At 42.6% G+C, this 14,335-nt stretch overlaps 2 non-coding genes and 1 pseudogene across 2 annotated transcripts; all 3 read left to right on the top strand.

Moving 5' to 3' along the window:
* The first annotated feature begins 374 nt into the window (after positions 1-374).
* Positions 375-2,369, top strand: LOC127011878 (small subunit ribosomal RNA). The gene has a single exon (XR_007765336.1). It is a non-coding gene; the product is annotated as a small subunit ribosomal RNA (ribosomal RNA).
* A 1,203-nt stretch (positions 2,370-3,572) lies between these two features.
* LOC127011895 (5.8S ribosomal RNA) lies at positions 3,573-3,751 on the top strand. The gene has a single exon (XR_007765353.1). It is a non-coding gene; the product is annotated as a 5.8S ribosomal RNA (ribosomal RNA).
* A 402-nt stretch (positions 3,752-4,153) lies between these two features.
* Positions 4,154-13,597, top strand: LOC127011981 (large subunit ribosomal RNA; annotated as a pseudogene).
* The last annotated feature ends 738 nt before the right edge of the window (positions 13,598-14,335 follow it).

The following is a 14,335-nucleotide window of genomic DNA, read 5'->3' as shown; positions in this document are numbered from 1 at the left end:
ATATATAGATAAATTTTAAATTTATCGTCAAAATACAAATGATTAACTCAATATCTTATATTGGTTAAACAAAAATTGTACATGTGTGGATACAATATATTATGTATGTCGAACAAAAATGATATTTTAGAATGAAATGTGCATATATAAAGAAAATATATGAAAAATAAATATTGTGTTTATAAAGAATATGATTCTTTTTGACATCAATAAAAACTTGTTATTATTAGTGGCGAAACAAGTATAAATTGGAAAACAAACGTATACGAATGCTATATAAAAATGGCCGTATTCGATAGAAATAAAATCTATAACAACATATATATTGCTAATTTCTATTCAAAAAATATGAATGAAATATGAATAAAAACATTATTCTGGTTGATCCTGCCAGTAGTTATATGCTTGTCTCAAAGATTAAGCCATGCATGTCTAAGTACACACGAATTAAAAGTGAAACCGCAAAAGGCTCATTATATCAGTTATGGTTCCTTAGATCGTTAACAGTTACTTGGATAACTGTGGTAATTCTAGAGCTAATACATGCAATTAAAACATGAACCTTATGGAACATGTGCTTTTATTAGGCTAAAACCAAGCGATCGCAAGATCGTTATATTGGTTGAACTCTAGATAACATGCAGATCGTATGGTCTTGTACCGACGACAGATCTTTCAAATGTCTGCCCTATCAACTTTTGATGGTAGTATCTAGGACTACCATGGTTGCAACGGGTAACGGGGAATCAGGGTTCGATTCCGGAGAGGGAGCCTGAGAAACGGCTACCACATCTAAGGAAGGCAGCAGGCGCGTAAATTACCCACTCCCAGCTCGGGGAGGTAGTGACGAAAAATAACAATACAGGACTCATATCCGAGGCCCTGTAATTGGAATGAGTACACTTTAAATCCTTTAACAAGGACCAATTGGAGGGCAAGTCTGGTGCCAGCAGCCGCGGTAATTCCAGCTCCAATAGCGTATATTAAAGTTGTTGCGGTTAAAACGTTCGTAGTTGAACTTGTGCTTCATACGGGTAGTACAACTTACAATTGTGGTTAGTACTATACCTTTATGTATGTAAGCGTATTACCGGTGGAGTTCTTACATGTGCTTAGATACTTGTATTTTTTCATATGTTCCTCCTATTTAAAAACCTGCATTAGTGCTCTTAAACGAGTGTTATTGTGGGCCGGTACAATTACTTTGAACAAATTAGAGTGCTTAAAGCAGGCTTCAAATGCCTGAATATTCTGTGCATGGGATAATGAAATAAGACCTCTGTTCTGCTTTCATTGGTTTTCAGATCAAGAGGTAATGATTAATAGAAGCAGTTTGGGGGCATTAGTATTACGACGCGAGAGGTGAAATTCTTGGACCGTCGTAAGACTAACTTAAGCGAAAGCATTTGCCAAAGATGTTTTCATTAATCAAGAACGAAAGTTAGAGGTTCGAAGGCGATCAGATACCGCCCTAGTTCTAACCATAAACGATGCCAGCTAGCAATTGGGTGTAGCTACTTTTATGGCTCTCTCAGTCGCTTCCCGGGAAACCAAAGCTTTTGGGCTCCGGGGGAAGTATGGTTGCAAAGCTGAAACTTAAAGGAATTGACGGAAGGGCACCACCAGGAGTGGAGCCTGCGGCTTAATTTGACTCAACACGGGAAAACTTACCAGGTCCGAACATAAGTGTGTAAGACAGATTGATAGCTCTTTCTCGAATCTATGGGTGGTGGTGCATGGCCGTTCTTAGTTCGTGGAGTGATTTGTCTGGTTAATTCCGATAACGAACGAGACTCAAATATATTAAATAGATATCTTCAGGATTATGGTGTTGAAGCTTATATAGCCTTCATTCATGGTGGCAGTAAAATGTTTATTGTGTTTGAATGTGTTTATATAAGTGGAGCCGTACCTGTTGGTTTGTCCCATTATAAGGACACTAGCTTCTTAAATGGACAAATTGCGTCTAGCAATAATGAGATTGAGCAATAACAGGTCTGTGATGCCCTTAGATGTCCTGGGCTGCACGCGCGCTACAATGAAAGTATCAACGTGTATTTCCTAGACCGAGAGGTCCGGGTAAACCGCTGAACCACTTTCATGCTTGGGATTGTGAACTGAAACTGTTCACATGAACTTGGAATTCCCAGTAAGTGTGAGTCATTAACTCGCATTGATTACGTCCCTGCCCTTTGTACACACCGCCCGTCGCTACTACCGATTGAATTATTTAGTGAGGTCTCCGGACGTGATCACTGTGACGCCTTGCGTGTTACGGTTGTTTCGCAAAAGTTGACCGAACTTGATTATTTAGAGGAAGTAAAAGTCGTAACAAGGTTTCCGTAGGTGAACCTGCGGAAGGATCATTAATGTTTTAATATCCTTACCGTTAATAAAATATTTGTTTATATTATAATAAATACATTATAGTATTACAAATAAAATATGAATTGCCAAAATGTATATGAGATCTATTATAGATCAAATGAAATTTCGAACAAGCAAATCGAAATAATGCAAATATTAAAATTATATATTGTATTTAATACATATGAGAGAAATTAATAAGCAGCCAAAGCAAACAAATAAAAATTCGAACAAGCAAATCGAATTATTAAAATAATAATATTAAATTATTATTGTATATCCTTACCGTTAATAAAATATTTGTTTATATTATAATAAATACATTATAATAATACAAATAAAATATGAATTGCCAAAATGTATATGAGATCTAATATAGATCAAATAAAATTTCGAACAAGCAAATCGAAATAATGCAAATATTAAAATTATATATTGTATTTAATACATATGAGAGAAATAATAAGCAGCCAAAGCAAACAAATAAAAATTCGAACAAGCAAATCGAATTATTAAAATAATAATATTAAATTATTATTGTATATCCTTACCGTTAATAAAATATTTGTTTATATTATAATAAATACATTATAGTAATACAAATAAAATATGAATTGCCAAAATGTATATGATCTAATATAGATCAAATGAAATTTCGAACAAGCAAATCGAAATAATGCAAATATTAAAATTATATATTGTATTTAATACATATGAGAGAAATAATAAGCAGCCAAAACAAACAAATAAAAATTCGAACAAGCAAATCGAATTATTAAAATAATAATATTAAATTATTATTGTATATAAACACAATTAAAATACTGTGTGTATATGGACCATAATATACACGCGTTGCGATATGTATTGTTCATCTCAGTTATGCGCATACATTGGATAATGCAACAACCTAAAATGTACAATGTTGTACCTGGTTTTATACAGGTTAATGTTTTATATAAATTTCAATTTATATCGCTAAAAAAGTATTAATATATATATATATATATTTATTTACAATAAATGCAATTTAAAAAGAAATACTTTGATATATATTGGTTATATAAAACTAAGACATTTCGCAGCATTCGTTTTAGGTATAAAAATAAATTTATTGAAGGAATTGATATATGCCAGTAAAATGGTGTATTTTTAATTTCTTTCAATAAAAACATATTTGACAAAATTAAGAAACCAATTTATAAAACTCTAAGCGGTGGATCACTCGGCTCATGGGTCGATGAAGAACGCAGCAAACTGTGCGTCATCGTGTGAACTGCAGGACACATGAACATCGACATTTTGAACGCATATCGCAGTCCATGCTGTTATGTACTTTAATTAATTTTATAGTGCTGCTTGGACTACATATGGTTGAGGGTTGTAAGACTATGCTAATTAAGTTGCTTATACAAATTTTATAATGAAATTTTATAAGCATATGGTATATTATTGGATAATAATAATTTAATTATTTTATTCATAATATTAAAAAATATATGAAAAACATTATCTCACATTAGTAAATAATTTGAATGTGAAAAACGAAGAGAAATATTTTCTTTTTCAATCAAATGATACTGAGAAATGTCTAGCATAAAAATTTATCTAGAATTGTCTCTTATTAATGATTAGAAAATAGAAAACCGTTGACAATATTATTGTTCTTCGTTGATTCGTTAAATCAAACAAATGCCATTTATATACAGATATTATTAATATAACGAATTTAATAAAATGTTTTATCATTATATATAAAGAATTAATTGCATATAAAAGTTATACACAACCTCAACTCATATGGGACTACCCCCTGAATTTAAGCATATTAATTAGGGGAGGAAAAGAAACTAACAAGGATTTTCTTAGTAGCGGCGAGCGAAAAGAAATCAGTTCAGCACTAAGTCACTTTGTCTATATGGCAAATGTGAGATGCAGTGTATGGAGCGTCAATATTCTAGTATGAGAAATTAACGATTTAAGTCCTTCTTAAATGAGGCCATTTACCCATAGAGGGTGCCAGGCCCGTATAACGTTAATGATTACTAGATGATGTTTCCAAAGAGTCGTGTTGCTTGATAGTGCAGCACTAAGTGGGTGGTAAACTCCATCTAAAACTAAATATAACCATGAGACCGATAGTAAACAAGTACCGTGAGGGAAAGTTGAAAAGAACTCTGAATAGAGAGTTAAACAGTACGTGAAACTGCTTAGAGGTTAAGCCCGATGAACCTGAATATCCGTTATGGAAAATTCATCATTAGAATTGTAATATTTAAACAATATTATGATAATAGTGTGCATTTTTTCCATATAAGGACATTGTAATCTATTAGCATACCAAATTTATCATAAAATATAACTTATAGTTTATTCAAATTAATTTGCTTGCATTTTAACACAGAATAAATGTTATTAATTTGATAAAGTGCTGATAGATTTATATGAATACAGTGCGTTAATTTTTCGGAATTATATAATGGCATAATTATCATTGATTTTTGTGTTTATTATATGCACTTGTAGGATTAACAATGCGAAAGATTCAGGATACCTTCGGGACCCGTCTTGAAACACGGACCAAGGAGTCTAACATATGTGCAAGTTATTGGGATATAAACCTAATAGCGTAATTAACTTGACTAATAATGGGATTAGTTTTTTAACTATTTATAGCTAATTAACACAATCCCGGGGCGTTCTATATAGTTATGTATAATGATATTTATATTATTTATGCCTCTAACTGGAACGTACCTTGAGCATATATGCTGTGACCCGAAAGATGGTGAACTATACTTGATCAGGTTGAAGTCAGGGGAAACCCTGATGGAAGACCGAAACAGTTCTGACGTGCAAATCGATTGTCAGAATTGAGTATAGGGGCGAAAGACCAATCGAACCATCTAGTAGCTGGTTCCTTCCGAAGTTTCCCTCAGGATAGCTGGTGCATTTTAATATTATATAAAATAATCTTATCTGGTAAAGCGAATGATTAGAGGCCTTAGGGTCGAAACGATCTTAACCTATTCTCAAACTTTAAATGGGTAAGAACCTTAACTTTCTTGATATGAAGTTCAAGGTTATGATATAATGTGCCCAGTGGGCCACTTTTGGTAAGCAGAACTGGCGCTGTGGGATGAACCAAACGTAATGTTACGGTGCCCAAATTAACAACTCATGCAGATACCATGAAAGGCGTTGGTTGCTTAAAACAGCAGGACGGTGATCATGGAAGTCGAAATCCGCTAAGGAGTGTGTAACAACTCACCTGCCGAAGCAACTAGCCCTTAAAATGGATGGCGCTTAAGTTGTATACCTATACATTACCGCTAAAGTAGATGATTTATATTACTTGTAATATAAATTTTGAAACTTTAGTGAGTAGGAAGGTACAATGGTATGCGTAGAAGTGTTTGGCGTAAGCCTGCATGGAGCTGCCATTGGTACAGATCTTGGTGGTAGTAGCAAATAATCGAATGAGACCTTGGAGGACTGAAGTGGAGAAGGGTTTCGTGTGAACAGTGGTTGATCACGAGTTAGTCGGTCCTAAGTTCAAGGCGAAAGCCGAAAATTTTCAAGTAAAATACAAATGCCAAACAAATATATATATTATATAAAATCTAGCTAAATTAATATACTTGAATAATTTTGAACGAAAGGGAATACGGTTCCAATTCCGTAACCTGTTGAGTATCCGTTTGTTATTAAATATGGGCCTCGTGCTCATCCTGGCAACAGGAACGACCATAAAGAAGCCGTCGAGAGATATCGGAAGAGTTTTCTTTTCTGTTTTATAGCCGTACTACCATGGAAGTCTTTCGCAGAGAGATATGGTAGATGGGCTAGAAGAGCATGACATATACTGTTGTGTCGATATTTTCTCCTCGGACCTTGAAAATTTATGGTGGGGACACGCAAACTTCTCAACAGGCCGTACCAATATCCGCAGCTGGTCTCCAAGGTGAAGAGTCTCTAGTCGATAGAATAATGTAGGTAAGGGAAGTCGGCAAATTAGATCCGTAACTTCGGGATAAGGATTGGCTCTGAAGATTGAGATAGTCGGGCTTGATTGGGAAACAATAACATGGTTTATGTGCTCGTTCTGGGTAAATAGAGTTTCTAGCATTTATGTTAGTTACTTGTTCCCCGGATAGTTTAGTTACGTAGCCAATTGTGGAACTTTCTTGCTAAAATTTTTAAGAATACTAATTGGGTTAAACCAATTAGTTCTTATTAATTATAACGATTATCAATTAACAATCAATTCAGAACTGGCACGGACTTGGGGAATCCGACTGTCTAATTAAAACAAAGCATTGTGATGGCCCTAGCGGGTGTTGACACAATGTGATTTCTGCCCAGTGCTCTGAATGTCAAAGTGAAGAAATTCAAGTAAGCGCGGGTCAACGGCGGGAGTAACTATGACTCTCTTAAGGTAGCCAAATGCCTCGTCATCTAATTAGTGACGCGCATGAATGGATTAACGAGATTCCTACTGTCCCTATCTACTCAGTCGGTGTTAGATTGCTCGTGCGAACAGACGTGTTTTCCGTACGCTCCGCGAGTGTAGCCAATATTGACTGATAGAGACCAGATACGAAGCTAGAAACAGCACGAAAATTCGTGTTTTGTGCCTGCGAACCCAGTGCGCGTGTTTTCCCTGTGTAAAAGTGGTGAAACCGGGTGAAATTGGGTTTTTCCCATTGGAAATTTTCCATTGCGCCACGTGTGTCACGAGAGAGGCGCTCTCTTGAGAGAGGCGTTAGGCTTATTTAGGCACATTTTGCCTAAAACAGCTGTGCGGTTTGTGTCATCGCTAAACTTTTATCAGCTGATCAGCTGATAGAGCTTTCCGACCAGCTGATAATAAAGGGGTAAGTCCTTGGTGGAAAAGCTTTTGGGTTGGAACTGCCGATAACCGGCGGATGGCGCCACCCAAAATGGATGTTGGAGATTCTGGCAGTGAGAGTGCTAGTAGTAGGGGAAGCAGTGGGGGCAGAGGACGACCCAGAGGTAAGCGCAATAAAGCGCCGCTGAGGGACGCCTCTAGGTGCAAGTTGATGGCACTGGATGCAACTGCCGCTGACACTGCGACAGCCCCTGCCGCTGCCGCTGCCGCTGCCGCTGCCCCTGCTGCTGCCGCTGCCGCTGCCCCTGTCGCTGCCCTTGCCGCAGCCCCTGCCGCTCCCGCAGCCCCCGCCGCTGCTGCATCCTCTGCTGAACACGAGAAGACCTTCGTTGCACCAGCCAGTCCTCTAAAATCCTTCTCGGATAGGGAGTGGAGAGGTAATGGTGCCGTCGCTGCCGAGATGGGGGACATCCGATCGGAGATCGGTAGGATGTTCATGGTCTCCTATGCCAACCCGGCCACAAATGTGAAGGTGCAGTCCGTAGCCAACCGCTACGAGGAGGTTGTTGCAGCCCTCCTTATACGGATTGGAGTGCTTGAGGACCGCCTTAAGAAGCAGGCACCGGTTGCCTCGGCCGTCTCATACGCAGCCGCCGCTGCTAGAGGCGCGCACCTTATCGCCTCACCTGCTGCCCCTGTCGCCCCCTATGCCCCTGTAGCCGCACCGCGGAAAATCCGGGAGACCTGGTCGGCAGTCGTTGCATGTGATGATCCGGCCTTATCAGGGAGGCAAATTGCGGACAAGGTCCGCAAAGAGGTAGCGCCTGCTTTGGGCGTCAGAGTGCATGAGGTGCGAGAGTTGAAGCGGGGCGGCGCGATTATTCGCACGCCATCGCAGGCGGAGATGTCGAAAATCGTTGCCTCCGCAAAATTCGCTGAGGTGGGCCTTAAGGTGTCCAAAAACACTGCCGCAAAACCCAGGGTGACGGTACAGGATGTGGACACCACTGTGACGCCGGATGAGTTCATGATGGAGTTAAAAGAGAAAAACTTCGAGGAGATGTCGCTGAAGGAGTTCCAGAAGGCGGTAGTCCTGGCGACCAAGCCCTGGTCAGCAGCTAACAGCGCCACTATAAACGTGACGCTGGAAGTAGATGATCAGGCGTTGGCCGTTCTCGAAAGCGGGAGGGTGTATATCAAGTGGTTCTCTTACCGCTGCCGCTCTCAAGTGCGCACCTATGCGTGCCACCGATGCCTTGGTTTTGACCACAAAGTCAGCGAGTGTCGGTACGCTAGAGAAAACCAGGTCTGCCGCCAGTGCGGACAGAACGACCACGTCGCGGCGAAGTGCAAAAATGCGGTGGACTGCCGTAACTGCCGCCATAAAGGGCTACCCTCGGGGCACTATATGCTCTCGGGTGGATGCCCGATATATAGCGCTGTGCTAGCCAGGGTGCAAGCTAGACATTAACATGTTCAGCTTCATCCAAGCGAATTGTGGTCGAGGCCGTTGCGCTGTCATCGAGATTGCAAAGCGGATGAGAGATGCTGGCCACCTGTTCGCACTCATTCAGGAGCCCTATGTGGACGCAGGCAAGCGTCTCACTGGACTCCCTGGAGGCATGAGAATCTTCGCTGACAAAAGGAAGAAAGCTGCCATCATCGTGGACGACCCGTCTGCCATCTGCATGCCCATCGAGACATTGACGACGGATTATGGAGTGTGCGTGAGTGTCACAGGAAAATACGGCACCATTTTTCTGTCCTCCGTATACTGCCAGTACTCAGCTGCCCTGCAGCCCTACACTGACTACCTGGATACGGTTCTGCTGCTAGCCAGCAGGACACCGACAATCCTCGGACTTGATGCGAATGCGGTTTCCCCGATGTGGTTCAGCAAAACTCCAGCTAACTCTGGAGACCGTCTGAATCGCGAACGGGGACAGCACATGGACGAGTGGATCATCGCAAGCGGTGTCTGTGTGCTTAATACGGCCAGCCAGGTGTTCACGTTCGATAATCACCGCTCCAGAAGTGATATCGACGTGACCTTCACCAACGAAGCAGCGCGTGTGTGGGCAACATACGAATGGAGAGTTGACTTCTGGGAGCTGAGTGACCACAACATCATCACTGTTGAGGTTACTCCAGATCCAAGCAGTACCGTTGAGAGCCTAGCTCCGGTACCGCAATGGAGGCTCTCCAATGCAAGTTGGCGAAGATTCAGAGTAGAACTAAGGGATGTAGCTGAATGTCTCGAGGAACTGGAGGAATCGCCGTTGGATGATCATGTGTCAGCCCTTCGCTCCATCGTACATGAAGTGTGCGACAGGGTAATAGGGCGCAGGATACCTGCAGCAAGGGGAAACGTAATATGGTGGAATCCTGAACTGAGTACCAAGCGCCAAGAGGTCAGGAGACTGAGGCGCAGGCTGCAGGCAGCTCGTCGGAGTGGCACCGGCGATGTTGAGCGACTTGCCGCTGGATTAAGGCTTGCCTCAGGCCAGTATAAGAAGCTTATCCTGATGACAAAGGAACAAAACTGGCGGGACTTCGTGGGACGGCACAAGGATGATCCATGGGGGCACGCCTACCGAATATGCCGAGGCCGGAAAAAGACAACCGATCTTGGATGTCTTAGGTCGAACGGCGCGCTACTTACGACATGGCACGACTGCGCAGATATACTCCTCCGCAACTTCTTCCCTGTTGCGGAATCCACAGTGCGTGAGGGTATAACTCCTGCTGCTCCACCGACCCTCGAAGCCTTCGAGGTGGCAACCAGCGTCGCGAAGCTGAGAAGCCGGCGATCGCCGGGAATGGACGGCATCACGGGTGGGATCGTCAAGGAGGTATGGCGTGCTATCCCTCAGCACCTGACGAAGTTGTACTCTCGATGCCTCTCGGAAGGATATTTTCCTGCCGAGTGGAAACACCCGAGAGTGATACCGCTGGTAAAGGGGCCAGATAAGGACAGGAGCGATCCTGCCTCTTATCGTGGCATATGCCTTTTGCCAGTGTTCGGAAAGGTGCTGGAAGGGATCATGGTGAATCGACTGAAGGATGTGCTACCGGATGGCTGCAGATGGCAATTTGGATTTCGGCCTGGACGCTGCGTTGAGGATGCGTGGATGCACGCTAAAAACACCGTTTCCACCAGCCGCGAGAGGAGGGTGCTGGGAATCTTTGTTGATTTCAAGGGTGCCTTCGACAATGTTGAGTGGAACGCGGTGCTGGATCGGCTTATCGACGTCGGCTGTCGAGAGATAGACTTGTGGAAAAGTTATTTCTCCGGTCGAAGTGCCAGTATCATCAGCAGTTACGAAGCGGCCACAGTGTCGGTTACACGGGGCTGCCCGCAAGGGTCCGTCAGTGGTCCATTTATTTGGAACCTACTGATGGATGTGCTGCTTCAGCGCCTGGAGCCACATTGTGCTCTGAGCGCGTTTGCAGATGACTTGCTACTTTTCGTCGATGGGAATTCCCGTGCCGATCTGGAGCGAAAGGGTGAGCAGTTGATGGACATCGTGGGAGCCTGGGGAGCTGAGGTTGGAGTGAGTGTGTCAACCAGCAAGACGGCAATCATGTTGCTGAAAGGGAATCTTTCAGACACTAGGAGACCGACGGTACGGTTTGCTGGAGCAAGCCTGCCATACGTCACCAAATGCCGGTACCTTGGCATCTTAGTCGGCGAGCGGATGAGCTTTCTCCCGCATATCTCTGCTCTCAGAGATCGGCTGGCTGGAGTTGCCGGAGGGCTAGCACGGGTGCTCCGAGTCGATTGGGGGCTCAGCTCCCGTGCTAAGAGGACGATATACAGCGGACTCATGGTCCCCTGTGCACTCTTCGGTGCCTCGGTCTGGTACAAGGCGGCGAGCAAGGGCAAGTCCTTAAGACTCCTCACCTCGTGCCAGAGGACCATCCTATTAGGATGCCTACCGGTATGCCGCACAGTGTCCACGGTGGCACTGCAGGTGCTTGCTGGTGCTCCTCCAATGGATTTAGATGCTCACAGGATGGCAGTGAAGTTTAAGCTCAGAAAGCACGTTCCCCTGGACGAGAGCGACTGGCTCTATGGACAGGACTTGTCTGTGTTGGACTGGAAATCCAAGATGGCTCTGCTAGACGAATGTCTGCTAAATGAGTGGCAACTCAGATGGGACCAAGCGGCTCACGGTTTTGTGACTCGCCAGTTTTTCCCAGAGGCAGCGTTCGTCTACAAGAGGAAGGACTTTGTCTTCACCTTAAGAGCCGGATTCTTGCTGACAGGACACGGGTCGTTCAACGCTTTCCTCCATGGTAGAACCCTCAGCACCACAACCGCATGCTCATGTGGAGAGGAGAGTGAGGACTGGCTTCACGTACTATGTGAGTGCCGCCTCTATAGCGATTTGCGTGACTTGGATGCCCTTGGCATTGTTCGAGTCCAAGAAAGATGGAACGTCGCAGGAGTAGTCGAGACCCCAGAACGGATGCGTCTCCTAGGAGCTTTTGCTGATGCTGCCTTCTCGAGGCGTAGGATGGAAGCGACGAGGGATGAACCGCAGGCGCCGGGACAATAGTCCCAAAACTCCCTTGCCGTGTGGCAACGGCGAAGAATACTGCCACAGCTTGTCATTGCTTGTCGTAGGAGGCGACTAATATGACATGGTTGCCCCATCCGAGCTTGTCGGAGCTGAAGGGGTGAGGCCCACCGAGCCTGAAATTTCGGTGCCACGGGTTGAGTGGTTCTCCAAGGCTACTCATTGAGGTCGGCCCCCTAGTGGGAGTTTCGTGGTGGCTGTGGTTGACACCTATATCGCGGGTAGAGTCCCCGGGCTCGACGTGGATGTTGCGTTAATACAACTCGGGTGCTGCGACCCAAAGAACAGTAGAGATTTTAGATAGATCTCGCCCCTATGCAAGGGGGAGTGCTTGCCCGACAAGCAAGTACTTAAATTGCTACTGGGGTGGTTGCTATGTACATAGCTATAGCTTCTAGTCCAGGGCGTTGGTTTGGCGCTTAACCCAGACCCTTGCATTATATACTCCCTTGTGGGTATATTAGAATGCCGTGGCTGTAATCCCTTCAGTGCGGAACACGTCACGTTAAATAAGTTCGGAGGGATCCGAGACACACCTGTCCCTATCTACTATCTAGCGAAACCACAGCCAAGGGAACGGGCTTGGAATAATTAGCGGGGAAAGAAGACCCTTTTGAGCTTGACTCTAATCTGGCAGTGTAAGGAGACATAAGAGGTGTAGAATAAGTGGGAGATATTAGACCTCGGTTTGGTATCGCCAATGAAATACCACTACTCTTATTGTTTCCTTACTTACTTGATTAAATGGAACGTGTATCATTTCCTAGCCATTATACGGATATATTTATTATATCTTATGGTATTGGGTTTTGATGCAAGCTTCTTGATCAAAGTATCACGAGTTTGTTATATAATCGCAAACAAATTCTTTAATAAAACGGTGCATTTATGTATTTTTGATTTGAAAATTTGGTATAACTCCAATTACTCAGGTATGATCCAATTCAAGGACATTGCCAGGTAGGGAGTTTGACTGGGGCGGTACATCTCTCAAATAATAACGGAGGTGTCCCAAGGCCAGCTCAGTGCGGACAGAAACCACACATAGAGCAAAAGGGCAAATGCTGACTTGATCTCGGTGTTCAGTACACACAGGGACAGCAAAAGCTCGGCCTATCGATCCTTTTGGTTTAAAGAGTTTTTAACAAGAGGTGTCAGAAAAGTTACCATAGGGATAACTGGCTTGTGGCGGCCAAGCGTTCATAGCGACGTCGCTTTTTGATCCTTCGATGTCGGCTCTTCCTATCATTGTGAAGCAAAATTCACCAAGCGTTGGATTGTTCACCCATGCAAGGGAACGTGAGCTGGGTTTAGACCGTCGTGAGACAGGTTAGTTTTACCCTACTAATGACAAAACGTTGTTGCGACAGCATTCCTGCGTAGTACGAGAGGAACCGCAGGTACGGACCAATGGCACAATACTTGTTCGAGCGAACAGTGGTATGACGCTACGTCCGTTGGATTATGCCTGAACGCCTCTAAGGTCGTATCCGTGCTGGACTGCAATGATAAATAAGGGGCAATTTGCATTGTATGGCTTCTAAACCATTTAAAGTTTATAATTTACTTTTTAAACGACAATGGATGTGATGCCAATGTAATTTGTAACATAGTAAATTGGGAGGATCTTTGATCACCTGATGCCGCGCTAGTTACATATAAAAGCATTATTTAATACAATGACAAAGCCTAGAATCAATTGTAAACGACTTTTGTAACAGGCAAGGTGTTGTAAGTGGTTGAGCAGCTGCCATACTGCGATCCACTGAAGCTTATCCTTTGCTTGATGATTCGATAATAAAATTGCATAATTTATTTGTTGTGTTAAACTTCTTATATAAAGTTCAACCAACAATCTATTTGTATGCATTGATTGTTTGCTTGGCTTTGTGGCGAATTTTTAATCCTTTATATATTACATTCCTAAGGTCTAGATTTTCAAGTAAGAGACCAATTTGATTAACATATCAATATAAGTACAACTCGACCATCTAATAATAACAATATGAATCGTCATCTTATTAGTGACGCGAAGATTGGCAAACATATAATATAAAAATATTCCTAAGGTCTAGATTTTCAAGTAAGAGACCAATTTGATTAACATATCAATATAAGTACAACTCGACCATCTAATAATAACAATATGAATCGTCATCTTATTAGTGACGCGAAGATTGGCAAACATATAATATAAAAATATTCCTAAGGTCTAGATTTTCAAGTAAGAGACCAATTTGATTAACATATCAATATAAGTACAACTCGACCATCTAATAATAATATGAATCGTCATCTTATTAGTGACGCGAAGATTGGCAAACATATAATATAAAAATATTCCTAAGGTCTAGATTTTCAAGTAAGAGACCAATTTGATTAACATATCAATATAAGTACAACTCGACCATCTAATAATAACAATATGAATCGTCATCTTATTAGTGACGCGAAGATTGGCAAACATATAATATACAAATATTCCTAAGGTCTAGATTTTCAAGTAAGAGACCAATTTGATTAACATATCAAT

The sequence above is a fragment of the Drosophila biarmipes genome, unplaced genomic scaffold (assembly GCF_025231255.1).
Source record: "Drosophila biarmipes strain raj3 unplaced genomic scaffold, RU_DBia_V1.1 ptg000016l, whole genome shotgun sequence".
NCBI classification, from domain to species: domain Eukaryota; kingdom Metazoa; phylum Arthropoda; class Insecta; order Diptera; family Drosophilidae; genus Drosophila; species Drosophila biarmipes.
This window is presented reverse-complemented; position numbering and strand designations above follow the sequence as displayed.